The sequence below is a fragment of the Meles meles genome, chromosome 7 (assembly GCF_922984935.1).
Source record: "Meles meles chromosome 7, mMelMel3.1 paternal haplotype, whole genome shotgun sequence".
Taxonomy (NCBI): domain Eukaryota; kingdom Metazoa; phylum Chordata; class Mammalia; order Carnivora; family Mustelidae; genus Meles; species Meles meles.
Genome location: NC_060072.1, coordinates 8,067,319 through 8,084,943, shown reverse-complemented (window position 1 = coordinate 8,084,943; position 17,625 = coordinate 8,067,319). Strand labels below are relative to the sequence as shown.

Sequence of the window (17,625 nt, the reverse complement as noted above, 5' to 3'; positions counted from 1 at the left end):
TTGCCGAGTCTTGGAAAATGTTATTCTGATGCCTTATTTTACCTTTTACCTGTTACCTTAAATTGATACGGCGCTTTTTTCTTTGCATGGAGCCTTCAAATTCTCAAGGTTTACAAAGCAGAAATAAATCATGTTGGGGCGCCTGGGTGGCTCAGCTGGTTAAGCATCTGAGTCTTGTTGATTTCGGCTCAGGTGGTGATCTCAGGGTTGTGGATCGAGCTCCACATGAGGCTCAGCGCTGGGTGTGGAGCCTGCTTAAGATTCTCCTTCTCCCTCAGCCCCTTGCCTCCTCTCCCTGCTTTCCCTCTCTCTTAAAAAAAAAAAAAATTATGTTGAGTTGGACTCTTGTTTTCTACAGCAGCACAGCCTGTAGTTCACAGTTCACTGCGTTCTTTCAGACATGTTGTCCGGCTAGCCTAGTCTGTTTCACATGCTCACTTGATCATGAGTGAGTGAGCAAACTCCTGGTCCTCTCTTCTGAAGGTGAATTTGATCTGCGTCTAGCAAAATAACCTGCACCCTGATTCAGTATGGTTGGATACCTTGGTATCCAGTTACGTTTTGTCAGAATACATAGTGAAAGTCAGAGCTAAAGTGAATTCTCAGGTTTACTCAGCTGATGTTGTACCCAGGCTCACTTCATCTTTTGGTAAAATTTACGTATCAGAGAAATGCTGATTGGGTCTATTGATTTCATTCGGCAGTCTTTAATCCTGGTTATACAGATTGATAGGTGATTGAACCAGCTATAGCCAGAGAAGATCATTGGGAACTGCCCTGCACCTAGAAGGGGAGCACTGGTATTAGTCCACAAACCTCCATCTTCAGCCCTGTCCAGTTCCACATATGGTTTCAGCATAGATGAAGATGAAGAAAGTATATTTATCAGATTTGCGGATAATACAAAATTAGGACAGTTAACCAATACATGTATTTGGTATGATAACTAAAATTTGTCTAACCTGAAATAGATTGAAATGATGTTGCCAAAATTAAGAAGAAAAAGTTAAGATAAATGTAAATAAATTTGGCTTAAACTTCACTATATAGTCTTACTGTTCTATACCTATGGCATTATGTTGTAGTTTTTTTGTTTGTTTCTTTTGTTTTTAACATACAATGTATTATTTGTTTCAGGGGTACAGGTCTGTTTCATCAGTCTTACACAATTCACAGCACTCACCATAGCACGTACCCTCCCAGTGTCCATCACCCAGCCACCCCTTCCCACCCACTCCCTCCCCTCCAGCAACCCTCAGATTGTTTCCTGAGATTAAGAGTCTTAGGGTTTGTCTCCCTCTCTGGTTTCGTCTTGTTTCATTTTTCCCTCCTTTCCCCTATGATCCTCTGTCTTGTTTCTCAAATTCTTCATATCAGTGAAATCATATGATAATTGTCTTTCTCTGATTGACTTATTTCGCTTAGCATAATACCCTCTTGTTCCATCCATATTGTTGTAAATGGCAAGATTTTGTGGGTGGAGTTTTTTATGGCTGCATAATATTCCATTGTGTGTGTGTGTATGTGTATATGTATATATATATGTATGTATATATATATATACACCATATCCTTATCCATTCATCTGTTGATGGACATCTAGGCCCTTTCCAGGGTTTGGCTTTTGTGGACATTGCTCCTATAAACATTGGGGTGCTTGTGCCCCTTCGGATCACTACATTTGTGTCTTTGGGGTAAATACCCAGTAGTGCAGTTGCTGGGTCGAAGGGTAGCTCTATTTTCAGCTTTTTGAGGAACCTCCATACTGCTTTCCAGAGTGGCTGCAGCAGCTTGCATTCCCACCAACAGTGTAGGAGGGTTCCCCTTTCTCCGCAACCTCACCAACATCTTTCGTTCCCCGACTTGTTAATTTTAGCCATTCTCACTGGTGTGAGGTGGTAAATATCTCATTGTGGTTTTGATTTGTATTTCCCTGATGCCAAGTGATGGTGACCAATTTTTCATGGGTCTTTTGGCCATTCGGATGTCTTCTTTGCAGTAATGTCTGTTCGTGTCTTCTGCCCATTTCTTGATTGAATTATTTGTTCTTTGGGTGTTGAGTTTGATAAGTTCTTTATAGATTTTGGATACTAGCCCTTTATCTGATATGTCATTTGCAAATATCCTCCCATTCTGTTGGTTGTCTTTTGGTTTTTTGACTGTTTCCTTTACTGTGCAAAAGCTTTTTATTTTGATGATGTCCCAATAGTTCATTTTTGCCTTTGCTTCCTTTGCCTTTGCTGCATCCTAAAGATTTTGACAACATGTCGGAAGACGTTGCTGTGGCTGAGGTCGAAGAGGTTGCCTGTGTTCTCCTCAAGGATTTGGATGGATTCCTTTCTTACATTGAGGTCTTTCATCCATTTTGAGTCTATTTTTGTGTGTGGTGTAAGGAAATGGTCCAATTTCATTCTTCTGCATGTGGCTGTCCAATTTCCCAGCACCATTTGTTGAAGAGACTGTCTTTTTTCCATTGGACTTTGTTTCCTACTTTGTCAAAGATTGTTGACCATAGAGTTGAGGGTCCATTTCTGGGCTCCGTATTCTGTTCCATTGATCTGTATCTGTTTTTGTGCCAGTACCATACTGTCTTGATGATGACAGCTTTGTAACAGAGCTTGAAGTCTGGCATTGTGATACCACCAACTTTGGTTTTCTTTTTCAACATTCCTCTGGGTATTCTGGTTCCATACAAATTTAAGGATTATTTATTCCATTTCTTTGAAAAAAAGTTGATGGTATTTCGATAAGGATTGCATTAAATGTGTAGATTGCTCTAGGTTACATAAACATTTTCACAGTATTTGTTCTTCCAGTCCATGAGCATGGAATGTTTTTCCATTTCTTTGTGTCTTCCTCCATTTCTTTCATGAGTACTTTATAGTTTTCTGAGTACAGATTCTTTGTCTCTTTGGTTAGATTTATTCCTAGGTATCTTATGGTATTGGGTACAATTGTAAATGAGATTGACTCCTTAATTTCTCTTTCTTTTGTCTTGTTGTTGGTGTATAGAAATGCAACTGATTTCTGTGCATTGATTTTATATCCTGACACTTTACTGAATTCCTGTATGAGTTCTAGTAGTTTTGGGATGGAGTCTTTTGGGTTTTCCGCATAAAGTGTCATATCATCTGCAAAGAGTGAGAGTTTGACTTCTTGTCAATTCAGATGCCTTTTATTTCTTTTTTGTTGTCTGATTGCTGAGGCTAGGACTTCTGATAAATATGTTGAATAACAGTGGTGATAGTGGGCATCCCTGCTGTGTTCCTGACTTTAGAGGAAAAGCTCTCAATTTTTCCCCATTGAGAATGATACTCATTGTGGGTTTTTCATAGATGGCTTTGATGTTATTGAGGTATGTACCCTCTATCCCTACACTGTGAAGAGTTTTGATCAAGAAAGGATACTGTCTGGGGCGCCTGGGTGGCTCAGTGGGTTAATGCCTCTGCCTTTGGCTTAGGTCGTGATCCCGGGGTCCTGGGATCCGAGCCCCGCATCAGGCTCTCTCTGGCAGGGAGCCTGCTTCCCTTCCTCTCTCTATGCCTGCCTCTCTGCCTACTTGTGATCTCTGTTAAATAAATAAAATCTTTAAAAAAAGAAAGAAAGAAAAAATGCTGTACTTTGTCAGATGCTTTTTCTGCATCTATTGAGAGTATCATATGGTTCTTGTTCTTTCTTTTATTAATATATTGTATCACATTGATTGATTTGCGGATGTTAAACCAACCTTAAAGCCCAGGAATAAATCCCACTTGCTGGTGGTGAATAATCCTTTTAATGTACTATTGGATCCTGTTAGCTAGTATTTTGGTGACAATTTTTGCATCTGTGTTCATCAGGGATATTGGTCTGTAATTTTTTTTTTTTTTAAGGTTTTATTTATTTGACACAGAAAGTACAAGGAGAGCAGCAGACAGAGGGAGAGGGAGACACAGGCTCCCACCTGAGCAGGAAGCTCAATGAGGAGCTCGATCCCAGGCCCAGGGATCATGACTCGAGCCGATGGCAGACTCTCAACCGACTGAGCCAGCCACATGCCCCTGTAATTCTCTTTTTTGATGGGGTCTTTGTCTGGTTTTGGGATCAAGGTAATGCTGGCCTCATAAAATGAGTTTGGAAGTTTTCCTTCCATTTCTATTTTTTGGAACAGTGTCAGGAGAATAGGTATTAATTCTTTTTTAAATGTTTGATAGAATTCCCTTGGGAACCCATCTGGCCAGGACTTTTGTTGGGAGATTTTAGAGGACTGCTTCAACTTCCTTACTGGTTGTCAGTCTGCTTAGGTTTTCTATTCCTTCCTGGTACAGTTTTGGTAGTTTATACGTCTCTAGGAATGCATCCATTTCTTCCAGATTGTCTCGTTTGCTGCCATATAGTTACTCATAATATGTTCTTATAATTCTATTTCTTTGGTGTTGGTTGTGATCTCTCCTCTTTCATTCATGATTTTAATTTGGGTCCTTTCTCTTTTGCCAGGGGTTTATCAATCTTATTGAGTCTTTGAAAGAACCAGCTCCTAGTTTCATTAATCTGTTCTACTGTTCTTTGGTTTCCATTTCATTGATTTCTGCTCTGATCTTTTATTATTTCTCTTCTCCTGGGTTTAGGCTTTATTTGCTGTTCTTTAGCTCCTTTAAGTGTAGACTTAGGTTGTGTATTTGACACCTTTCTTGTTGCTTGAGAAAGGCTTGTATTGCTATAAACTGTCCTCTTAGGACTGCCTTTGCTGCATCCTAAAGATTTTGAACAGTTGTGTTTCATTTTCATTTGTTCCCATGAATTTTTAAAATTCTTCTTTAATTTCCTGGTTGACCCATTCATTCTTTAGTAGGATGCTCTTTAGCCTCTATGTATTTGAGTTCTTTCCAACTTTCCTCTTGTGATTGAGTTCTAGTTTCAAAGCATTGTGGGCTGAAAATATGCAGGGAATGATCCCAGTCTTTTGGTACCAGCTGAGACCTGATTTATGGTTCAGGATGTGATCTATTCTAGAGAATGTTCCAGGTGCACTAGAGAAAAATGTGTATCCTGTTGCTTTGGGATGGAATGTGCTGAATATATATTTGTGATGTTCATCTGGTCCAGTGAGTCATTTAAAGCCTATAATTTGTTGATCTTTTGCTTAGATTATCTGTCCTTTTCAGTGAGGGAGTATTAAGGTCTCCTACTATTACTGTAGTATTATCGATGTGTTTTTTTGATTTTGTTATTAACTGGCTTATATAATTGGCTGCTTCCATGTTAGGGGCATAGGTATTTTAAGTTGTTAGATGTTTTTGTTGGACAGACCCTTTAAGTATGATATAGTGTCCTTCCTCACCTCTTATTATAGTCTTTGGTTTAAAATCTAATTGTCTGATACAAGGATTACCACCCTAGCTTTCTTTTGCTGTCTGTTAGCATGATATATGATTTTCCACCCCCTCACTTTAAATTTGGAGGTGTCTTTGGATATAAAATGAGTCTCTTGCAGACAGCATATCGATGGGTCTTGTTTTTTTAATCTATTCTGATACCCTGTGTCTATTGATTGGGGCATTTAGCCCATTTACCCTCAGGGTAACTATTGAAAGATACAAATTTAGTGTCACTGTATTGCCTGTAAGGTGACTGTTACTGTATGTTGTGTCTGTTTCTTTCTGTTCTATGTTACTTTTAGGACCTCTCCTTGGTTAGAGGATCCCTTTTAATATTTCCTATAGGGATGGTTTGGTGTTTACAAATTCTTTCAATTTTTGTTTGTCCTGGAAGCTTTTTCTCTCTCTCTGTTTTCAGTGACAGCCTAGCTGGATACAGTATTCTTGGCTGCGTATTTTTCTCATTCAGTGCTCTGAATATATCATGCCAGTCCTTTCTGGCCTGCCAGGTCTCTGTGGATAGGTCTACTACCAATCTTATGTTTCTACCATTACAGGTTACAGACCTCTTGTCCCAAGCTGCTTCCAGGATTTTCTCTTTGTCTCTGAGACTTACAAGGTTTACTGTTAAATGATGGGGTCTTGATCTATTTTTATTGATTTTTTTAAAAAGATTTTGTTTGTTTATTTGAAAGAGAGAGAGCAAGAGAGGGAATACAAGCAGGGGAATTGAGCGGGAGAAGCAGCCTTCCTGCTGAGCAGGGAATGTGGGGCTTGATCCCAGGACCCTGGGATCATGACCTGAGCTGAAGGCAGACACTTAACGACTGAGCCATCCAGGTAACCCTATTTTTATTGATTTTGAGCAGGGATTCTCTGTGCCTCCAGGATTTGATGCCTGTTTCCTTCCCCCAATTAGGGAAGTTCTCTGCTATAATTTGCTCCAATAGACTTTCTGCCCCGACTCCCCCTTTCTTCTTCTTCTTCTTCTGGTATCCCAATTCTCAAATACTATTCTAATGTTGTTTCGTCTTATATTATCACTTATCTCTTGAATTCTTCCCTCATGATCCAGTAGTTGTTTATATCTCTTTTTCTCAGCTTCTTTGTTCTCCATCATTTGGTCTTCTATTTCACTAATTCTCTCCTCTACCTTATTTATCCTAGCCGTTAGAGCCTCCATTTTTTTAATTGCACCTCATTAATAGTCTTTTTGATTTCAACTTGGTTAGATTTTAGTTCTTTTATTTCTCCAGAAAGAGATTCTCTGGTATTGTCTATGCTTTTTTCAAGCCCAGCTAGTATCTTTATAGTCATCATTCTGAACTCTAGTTCCGACATCTTACTAATGTCTGTATTCATTAGCTCCCTGGCAGTTGATACTGCCTCTTGTTCTTTTTTTTGAGGTGAGTTTTTCTGTTTTGTCATTTTGTCCAGAGAAGAATAGATAAATGAGAGAACAAAATGCTAAAAGGGCAACAATGGACCCCAGAAAAATATGCACTAAACGAATAAGAAGAGACCCCAAACTGGGGGAAAAAGAAAAAAGAATATGGTCAGGCTGGTGAACAGAACAGAACCCCACACTAGATTTTGGGTATATTTTGGTCTGTTAGAAGAACATGCCTCCCAAAATCTTAAAGAAAGAAAAACATATATATGCAAAAATAAGGGTAAATATGATGAAGGGATGGAATATGACTGTAAAGGTGGAAATTTAAAAAGATTATTAAAAAGGAATTGATAAGGGCCGCCTGGGTGGCTCAGTGGGTTAAGCCTCTGCCTTCGGCTCAAGTCATGATCTCAGGGTCCTGGGATCGAGCCCTGCATTGGGCTCTCTGCTCAGCGGGGAGTCTGCTTCCCCCACCCCCCGTCTCTCTCTGCCTGCCTCTCTGCCTACTTGTGATCTCTCTCTCTCTGTCACATAAACAAATAAAATCTTAAAAAAATAATAAATAAAAAGGAATTGATAAGAAATTGGTTGAAAAAAAGAAAAAAGGAAGGAGAGAATGTGATCAAGTGGGAGACTAGAACAAAGCCATACAGTAGATTTTGGGTATTTTTAGGTCTGTTAGAAGAAAGCATCCCAAAATTTTAAAGAAAGAACATACATACACAACAAATAAGGTTAAATACAATGAAGGGATAAAATATGACTGTAAAGGGGCACCTGGGTGGCTCAGTGGGTTAAGCCGCTGCCTTCGGCTCGGGTCATGATCCCAGGGTCCTGGGATCGAGCCCCACATCGGGCTCTCTGCTCAGCGGGAGGCCTGTTTCCTCCTCTCTCTCTCTCTGCCTGCTTGTGATCTCTCTCTGTCAAATAAATAAATAAAATCTTTAAAAAAAAATAAGACTGTAAAAGTGAAGATTAAAAAAGATTTTTAAGAAGGAATTGATAAGATGTTGGTTGAAAAGGGAAAGAAGAAAAATTTGAAATAATAGAAAAAGAAAAAAATGAAAATTTAAAATTAAAAAATCGACTTTGAAAGACTAAAGAATCATGGGGGGAGAGTCAAGAATTCTATGTGCTATATTCCCTGAAAGCTGGAGCTTTGCAGTTTTCATTGATTGGTAAACTTGGTCTTGGCTGGATATTCTTGCTGATGTTCTGGGGGAGGGGCCTGTTGCAGTGATTCTCACGTGTCTTTGCCTGAGGTGGAATTGCACTGCCCTTGCCAGGGGCCAGGCTAAGCAACCTGCCTGGGTTCGCCCTTGGGAGCTTTTGTTTCCTGAGGCTTTCCACAGAGCTTTGGAGGATGGAAATGAAGATGGCGGCCTCCCAATCTGTGGCCCGGGAGGAGCCAAGAGCTTGGAGCCCCCTCTTCAGTGCATTCTCAGAGATAAGCAGTCACTCACTCCCTGTCTCTGGCTGTACTCCGGGCTCACCCAGCCTGTGACCGAGCCTGTGACCGAGCGTTTCTATCTCTGGAACACGACTCTGTTCGGAGTGCGGTGGGCTCCCGCGCCGCTCCTCCCCGGGGAAGGAAGGTGAGTCTCCCCAGATCTGCCCTTGTGGGGTCCCTGCTCGAAGAGTCGTGGCCGAACTGGGCTGCAGATACAGTTTATGGCAGCCCGGAGCTGAGAGCCACGCCTCAGCTCTGCCTGTGAGGCCCACTTCCCTGCTTTGATACCTGCCCCACTCAGGCACCCCTGGTCCTTCTGTGACCCCCTCACTGTCCCTGCAAGGGCTCACCCCTGCTCAGCCACCGGAGCGACGTCCCTCAGCGGAGCAGACTTCTAAAAGTTCTGATTTTGTGCTCTGCTGCTCTGTCACTTGCCGGGAGCCCGCTGACAGGCTTCCAACCCCCGCGGTCTGTCTTTCCTATATCCCCTCAGATTCACTTCTCTGCACATCCTGCCTTCCAGAAAGTGGTCGCTTTACTGTTCATGGAGTTGCTGCTGTTCTGTTCTTTGATCTCCTGTTGGGTTTGTAGGTGTTCAGAATGGTTGGTAACTACCTGGTTGAATTCCCGGGACCAGACGAAATTTAGGCCTCCTACTCCTCTCCCATCTTGCTCCACCATGTTCCATTTTGGCCAGCCAGTCTGAGGAGCAGAGATAAACTAGAGAGCCAGCCTCCAAAGGAGACCTTGTCCTGTGAGGAGTGGTAAAGGAGTGTTAGGGCACTTGATCCTACAGGAGAAAATCTGCAGTGCCTCAGATACCACTTGGAGGAAGAAGAGTGACTTAAGTAGCTGTTGTCCCAAGAGACACAGTTTTTTTTTAAAGATTTTATTTATTTATTTATTTGACAGAGATCACAAGTAGGCAGAGAGGCAGGCAGGCAGAGTGAGAGGAGGAAGCAGGCTCCCTGCTGAGCAGAGAGCCAGATGCGGGGCTCGATCCCAGGACCCTGAGACCATGGCCTGAACTGAAGGCAGAGGCTTAACCCTCTGAGCCACCCAGGTGCCCCAATTTTTTTTTTTTTTGTAATTATTTATTTGACAGAGCACACAAGCACAGGAAGCGGAGGCAGAGGGAGAAACAGGCTCCCTGCAGAGGAAGGAGCCTGATGCGGGATTCGATCCCAAGACCCTGGGCTCATAACCCGAGCAGAAGGCAGATAATTCTTAACTAACTGAGTCACCCAGGCAGACACCAAGGGACATAATTGAGACCCACATCCATTGTTGAGAGTCAGGCCGGTTTGGGCCCACACAGTGAAGCTGTTCTGAGTTAGTGATCTCCCTCTGCCGTACCTCGTTCTTTCTCTTCAGTTCAGTCAGAAGCCAAACCGCCTAGTTGTCAGGAATGGGAATGTTGAGAGGAAAGAAACTGAGTTGACTCCAACCATACGCAGTCAAAGGTAGTCCGGAGTAAAGAGCTCAAACTATTAAAAGGGAGAATAGGAGACAATCCTTGTAACCAAATTCTAAATGCAGTTCAATGTGGTAAGCAAGCTTGGAACCATAGAAGTTCTCAACTCTTTCAGAAATAGTCTATTATTCTTCTCGTGTGAATCTTTTTTTTTTTTTTTTTAGTTTTTTTTTTTTTTTTTTTTTAATTTATTTGACAGATAGCACAAGTAGGCAAAGAGGCAGGCAGAGAGAGAGAGGAACGGAAGCAGGATCCTTGCCGAGCAGAGAGCCTGATTCGGGCCTCGATCCCAGGACCCTGGGATCATGACCTGAGCAGAAGGCAGAGGCTTTAACCCACTGAGCCACCCAGGTGCCCCGATTTTTAGGGTTTTTTTTTTGACAGCACAAGTAGGCACAGTGGCAGGCAGAGGGAGAGGGAGAAGCAGGCTCTCCACTGAGCAGGGAGCTGGGTGCAGGACTCGATCTGACCCCAGCCGAAGGCCGTCACTTAACCAACTGAGCCACCCAGGTGCCCCTCTTGTGTGAATCTTGAGGGGACGTTTGAAACAGCTAGGTCTGGTGCAAGGAATTAACTCATTGGCCTCTGATCAAGCATTCTGTCTAATTCTCTAGTCTGGGCCACCTAAGAGGAAGTAGCTACTGTCGATGTGTCTTTAATCTGAAAAGTTAGGTTATACACCAGACACACTGGGGATACCATGTACCATGGATTTTACTTAAATTTTCTCACAGAAAATAAGGAAATAAGGGGACAGTCTTGTGATGATTGTTAGACCTCTGATCTCTAGTAATTGGTGATTTGGCTGGTTTTTCTTTCTGGGCAATTTGGGTGGGTTTATTGTGTCTTCTTTCCTCTTCTAGTCTCTTTTTATATTAACATACTGCAGTTATACTATCAAGTGTAATTTTGTTATCTGCTCTTATTTCCCCATCTAACACTAAAAAATTTTAAAAATGTTTTTACGTAATCTCTATGCTCAGCATGGGGCTCAAACTTAGGACTCTAAGATGAGTCACATGTTCCACTGACTGAGCCAGTCAGACCCCCTACCCCCATTTAACATTTTAATTAAGGGTATTTGGGTGGGCTGCAGGTTGGCTGAGAAGAGAACACTCAGTCCTTCTCAAAATTAGATTGAATTCAGTTAACCAGTGATATGAACTCCAGGATCTGAAGCATCTAGAAATCAGGATCTGGAGATGCTTGGGTGGCTCAGTGGGTTAAAGCCTCTGCCTTTGGCTCCGGTCATGATCCCAGGGTCCTGGGATCGAGCCCTGAATCGGGCTCTCTGCTCAGCAGGGAGCCGGCTTCCCTTCTCTGTCTGCCTGCCTCTCTGCCTACTTGTGATCTCTGTCTGTCAAATAAATAAATGGAATCTTTAAAAAAAAAAGGGAAAGCAAAAAAGAAATCAGGATCTGGGCAGCTGTGGGGTAACCAGCTTCTGTTCAGCTGCAGTGAGATACCCAGGTACTTACTGCTCTATTCCCCTGGCTGATGGTAGATTTCATCTGATAACCCGGAGAGTCTCCTGTCCTTAAGTGGAAGCACAGAGGGTAAGTGCCTCCAAATTGGTGATGTAAATTCTGGATGGATGTGAGGACTAGCTGGCTGAAATTGTGTAGCATAGGGTCTGACATTTTTGAAGAAGGTACTCAGGAAATGATTCTCCTTTCTGAGCCTGGGAGAGTTCACCAGCCAGTCAGGGAGCAGGTTAAAATTTGAGGAGGAGGCTGTTGTTTGGTTTGCCTGCCATGGAAGAGAGTACATTCTGAACCTGAACCAACCAAAGAATGGGGAATGAGTCAACGTAAAAATAGGATAAGTTAGGGCACCAGCCTGCTTCAGTTGGTGGAGCGTGGGACTCGTAATCCTGGGGTCATGAGTTCAAGCCCCATGTTGGCATAGCACTTACTTAAAGAGAGAGAAAGTAGAAAAGATAATAATAAAGTTATATAATGAAATATTGTGTGATTTCTTGGGTGATGAGTTTAAGGAGGTTTTAATTTTCTTTTAGGTTTTGTGTATTTTTTCAAGTTTTTTTTTTTTAAGATTTTATATATTAGCAGAAGTGGAGGAAGGGGCAGAGGGAGAAGCAGACTCCCCACTGAGCAGGGAGCCCAACATGGGCCTTGATCTCAGGACCTTGGGATCATAGCCTGGGGCAAAGACAGGACACCTCAACCAACTGGACTACTGAGGTGCCCCCTTTTTCAGGTTTTTAATGCAATTTTTAAAAAAGATTGTATTTATTTATTTGACAGAGAGAAATAACAAGCAGGCAGAGAGAGAGGGGAAGCAGGCTCCCCGGTGAGCCAAGAGCCCGATGTGGGGCTCAATCCCAGGACCCTGAGATCATGACCTGAGCCGAAGGCACAGACTTAACCCACTGAGCGAGCCACTCAGGCGCCCCTTTATTGCAATTTTTATTTAAACTAAGCTAGAATATTTTTATATTGTAAAGATAATACAAAGTTCCCATATACTCCACACTTCATGTTCCTTATTACCGTCTTGCATTAGTATGGTACAGCCATCACAGTTAATGAACCGATATTAATATGTTATCAAAAAAGTCCTTAAGTTTTTAGCTAATGTCCTTTTTTTGTTCTAGAATTCCCATTTAGAACAAATTACATTTAGTCATAAAAAGCATTTTTAAGTGCTGGGATTCGTATATATTGCTATATTCTTTATCAGAGCTATATTCTTTATCAGAGGTGTGGTCTAATGGACACAAAATTTAGCTCAAATTTAGCTAATCTGGAACATAACCAGAAGTCAAGACAGAATTTGGGGAGCATGACTGACCTGAGTGTTTGTTTCCATGAATGATCTAGCCTTTCATTGCTGTGGCTCTTTGGTCCTGAGAAGTTCAAAACCATGAGAAAATGTCCTATCTCTCCCACGGCTTTAAACACTAATTGTTTAACTAGTAGTATTCCTTCAAACTTCAAAAAGCTGTAATTGAGATAATGCCAATTGTAGAGCACAGGCCAGGTGTACTTAAAATCATTAAAGCAAGGGCACCTGGATGGCTCAGTCAGTGGAACAAGTGACTCTTGTGATCTCAGGGTTGTGAGTTCGAGCCCCAAGTTGGGGTAGAGGTAACTAAATCTTTAAAAAAACAAAATATGGGGGCACCTGGGTGGTTCAGTGGGTTAAAGCCTCTGCCTTCGGCTCAGGTCATGATCCCAGGGTCCTGGGATCGAACCCCACATCAGGCTCTCTGCTTGGCAGGAAGCCTGCTTCCTCCTCTCTCTGCCTGCCTCTCTGCCTATTTGTGATCTGTCTGTCAAATAAATAAATAACATCTTTTTTTTTAATAAATAAAATCTTAAAAAAAAACAAAAAACAAAATATATGAAGCAGAAATGCAAACATAAAGAGCAGACCTCAGAGGGATCCATTCCCTAATTCCTAAATAAGTTGCTCATTTCTTTCAAGAAAGGGGTTAAATCATACTTTACACTTAGAAAGCATTTCTTTAGTGATAACCTGGAGAAACTAGGTACTTACAAGATATCTTTATTCTGTTTCAGATGTCAGAATACTTGAAGATTTATTAGAGGGATGCCTGGGTGGCTCAGTTGGTTAGATGACTGCCTTCGGTTTAGGTGATGATCCCGGAGTCTTGGGATCGAGTCCCGCATCGAGCTCCCAGCTCCATGGGGCGTCTGCTTCTCCCTCTGACCTTCTCGCTCATGCTCTCTCTCACTGTCTCTCTCTCAAATAAATAACTAAAATCTTAAAAAAAAAAAAAAAAGATTTATTAGGGAGGGGGAGAGAAGGAGAAAGTCCTCAACCAGACACCCTCACTGAGCGTGGATCCTTATGGGCTCAATTCCAGAGATCATGATCTGAATCAAAATTAAGAGTCAGCTGCTTAACCACCTGAGCTACCCAGGTGCCCCCAGATGTCATGGTTTAACACGTTTTCTTTTTCAGCACCCTACTGTGTACTGGGAGTACAGTGGTGAATGTCAGTCTGCCCTGGAGCTTATGGAGCAAAGTACAGAATGGCTCCTCAGTAAGGGGACATACACTGTTTAACATCTGAACACATGTAAAGTTCATTAAAGCACCACTGGGAAAAGGCACTTTTGAACTTCAACAGATCCACACTGCTTCCCTTGGTTTTTATCACCTTGTAAGCCTCCCTTCGTCATGATGCAGATACTGCTTTTCCCACCAGCCTGGTGCCTGGCAGAATTCCTTCAATATACTTGGCTCTATCCACTCTTCCCGCGGCACAAATTGAGAAGGGCTTTGCCTTGAGTGGCATCCTAGGAAGCTTTTAAGACTGGCATTTTTCTTTCTTTTTTGTTGTCTGACTAATGGAGGTGAAACATGTCTATAGAATTCTCACACAGCACTTACAAATAAGACAGTTTCATAGAATCGTTAGGTCATCTACCAGTTTTTATTTTTATTTTATTTTATTTTTTTAATATTTTATTTATTTGACAGAGAAATCACAACTAGGCAGAGAGGCAGGCAGAGAGAGAGGAGGAAGCAGGCTCCCCGCGGAGCAGAGAGCCCGATTTGGGGCTCGATCCCATGACCCTGGGATCATGACCTGAGCCAAAGGCAGAGGCTTTAACCCACTGAGCCACCCAGGCGCCCCCATCTACCAGTTTTTAAAAGGAAGTACTGGTTTTCTATCTCCTGTGGCTGTTGGACGTACCTAGTTTTTTGTTTTTGTTTTTTTTTTAATTATCTCTACACCCAGTGTGGGGCTCGAACTCACCACCCTCTGCAGAATGAGCCAGCCAGGTGCCCCTGGCCTACCCAGTATTGATCTCTGATAGATGTTCCACTGGAATGCCAAGAGGGAGGGCTAGAAGCTTTATTTGGCAAGTGTTGACAAGTCCTTAGTTCCTTATTAAGTGTGTAGGGAAAGTTAGCAAAAATGAAATGCTAATGACTTATTGCAAAAACCTGAGCGGCCCGTGCTGAAGCTAGCATTACTTAACCACTGAGTTTTGACACCTCAGCTGGCGTGACAACTGTCTCAAGAAATTGTGTTTTCCCATAAAGATAAACTTAAGAAACATAGCCCCTGCAACAGTTGTGAGATGAGAAAAAAGGATGTTACCACATTAAAAAGGCTGGAATTCATTGCTCTAAGACAATGGGTGTTTTCGGGGCGGGGGTGTTTTAAGAAAGTAGAGTTTGGGAAGGAGAGTGAAGGTAGCCCCAGATCTCTGCTCTGCCACTTACTGGTTTTGCCAATGTACTCTGTAAAATTCAAATGATAAAATTCACTGAGCTTTCGTAGGGATGCAAATAACGTGAAATTGCTTTGCAAAGTGAGCACAATACAGTGAGGTCACAACTGAGATTGCCTTGCTGTCTGTGTAGACTTTGCGAATGGTCCATTCCTTCACCCAGGCATCACCCCCTTGGAACACCATTGGGAACCCATGCTTAGGTTAATAAGCAGCTCTAAAACTAAATAATCTCTTCTGGGTAGGGAGAAATTTCTAGGAGAACACTCCTGAAATACTATTGTAGCTTTTGATGACCTTCTTTTTCTTTTTCTTTTTCTTTTAATTTTAAAAGATTTTATTTATTTATTTGACAAAGAGAGATCACAAGTAGACAGAGAGGCAGGCAGAGAGAGAGAGGGAAGCAGGCTCCCCACCCAGCAGAGATCCCGATGTGGGGCTCCATCCCAGACCCTGAGATCATGACCTGAGTGGAAGGCAGAGGCCTAACCCACTGAGCCACCCAGGCGCTCTAATTTTATTCTTTTTAAGTAATCTCTACACCCAACATGGGGTTCAAACATCAACCCTAAGATGGAGTGGCATGCTCCACGGACTGAACCAGCCAGGCACCCCAACACATTCTCTTCAGGATAGAATCTGCCGTCTACTAAGACCTGGATATCAAATGGAGATGGGCCCGCTACCTTCCTGGACTGTTCCTTCGTACTGTGCTTTAACATTTTCTTCAAACAACCTCTAGTTCTCACAGGCATAGGTTCACATTCTCATTTCATGGATGAGCTAAGTGTTAGCGTGATTTAGTGACCCACTGCATTATACATGCCCGGAGAGTGAATTTTTCCGGCATGCCCTCCACCAAATTTTTTCCAATTTGTGGTTCCTTGCAGGGCTTGTGAATTGTGTAAGAGTGGTTCAGGCTGGCTCTGTACACCTGTGACGAAGGCACTTAAATATTTAGAAAATGAGCATCAAGTAAGGGCCGCTCTTTTCCAGAGTCCTGCCGCGTCTATTCCGCCTCCCAACTGCTGGTCTACCCCATATTGCCTTGAGCTCCTTGGGCTGCAGTGAAGACGAAGGCTAGTGGGTATCGCTGAGCTAAAAAAAAAAATAGGCTTTGAAGGACTTCTGTGCGCCCCCTGCCCCCTTCGCCATTCGCCGGGGGACCGGGTCTCAGCTCGGAAAGGAGGCTCGTGTGTGGGGTCCGGGAGCGCTTAGACCCCAGTGCCGCCGCAGTCCCCTGTCCCCGGAGGACTACAGCCCCCAGCATGCTCAACGTCACCCCCCTTCCCCCGCTCGGCCCGGCGCGCGTGCGCGGTGGCGCCACCGAGCGCTGACTGGGTCTGAGCGGTGGAGCCGCGAGCCGGACCTGGGTTGGCACTGAGGTGGCGGGGATTTGGGGCGGCGGGGCAGCTGGACATCCCGCGCCGGGCAGGTGAGTGTGGAGAGAGAGGTCGGCGGTGACTCTCTGGGTCTGTGAAGCCCGGCGCCCACACCTGCCCCTCAGGTGGGGTCGCGGGGGCGGCTGTGGAGCGACCGACTGAAGGACTGACGGGCAGACGGGGCAGACGAGGGGGAGAAGCACCGCCCGCGGCCGGGAGAGCGGCGGGGCCGGACCTCGCAGGTGCCCGCGTGGGTGGGGGCGCCGGCCGGAGGCGCCCGGCGCTGGGTCTGGCGGGCGGGCGCGGGGCCTGCGGGGCGGCGGCGGGACTCGGACCCGCGTGTCGCTGCGCCCCCGCATCCCTGCGCGGGGCGGGGGCGGCCTCCCAGCGCGGACCGCGGGAGCGGCGGGCCACCGGCGCCGGAGCCTCCGTGTCCTGGGGGCTCGAGTCCGAGTAATACCTCCCCCTGAGCAGCTGCGAACGGGTTTACAGAAACCGCACCTCAGGCCGGGGGGGGGGGGGGGGGGCTGGGGGTCGCGTTTTCTTTCTTTTCCTCGGGCACATTTAAGCTGTTGGCTTCCTCAGGTTTAATTTGTGACTTGACGTTGAAGAGTCAGGTCCGGGGTCAGAACACAGGCTCAGACGCAGGCGGAGACTCGCCGTGATACGTGTGTTTTAACTTTGGGGAAACTGAGGCATGTATTAGCCGAGATCACTCAGCGTGGTTAGGATTGGAAGTCCGAAAATTTTACTTAGTTTAATGATCCAGGATGCTTTTTCTATGGAGGATGAAAGGCTGTTTTAAAGTTTCTTTTCTGTGATGGGTGACTGTCGTAGGTTCCAGCCTCGTGCTGCACGTGAAATTTGTGATGGGTTGCTGGCTCTTTGGGTTTGGTGGGTTGTTAGAGGTGTCCTGGACTATTCTTTGCCCTTCTTTCTTATTCTTCCTTGGTAAATTCAAGTTCCTAATAAGACTCTGATTCACAAAAACTAAATTTCCAACCTTGACTTGTTTACTTGTAGCTTTTATTATTACTTTTTTTTTTTTTAAGGAAGATTTTATTTAGAGAGAGAGTGAGATGAGGCAGGGGTGAAGAGAGAGGGAGAGAACCTGGAGCTGACTCCGTCCTCAGCATAGAGCCCTATTTGGGGCTTGATTCCCCCCTCCCCAAGACCACCACCTGAGACGAAACCTGGTCACACGGTTAACCGACTGAGCCACCCAGGTGCCCCTACTAGTAGCTTTTAGTGATTATGTTTGTGATTACGTTTGTAGATAACACATATATTTCCTACTTCTTTACTTCCTCATCTTCTTTTCCTTATCTTCTAGTTTTC

The 17,625-nt window shown here is 44.0% G+C and overlaps 1 protein-coding gene across 3 annotated transcripts in view; it reads left to right on the top strand.

Moving 5' to 3' along the window:
- Nucleotides 1-16,231: 16,231 nt before the first annotated feature.
- The window catches only part of SGSM3 (small G protein signaling modulator 3), a 41,863-nt gene continuing 40,469 nt past the window's right edge, over nucleotides 16,232-17,625 (top strand). For all 3 annotated transcript variants that reach the window (XM_046013257.1, XM_046013255.1, XM_046013256.1), the window contains exon 1: nucleotides 16,232-16,340. The gene's annotated coding sequence lies outside the window, so the exon portion shown is untranslated. The remainder of the gene's footprint in view (nucleotides 16,341-17,625) is intronic.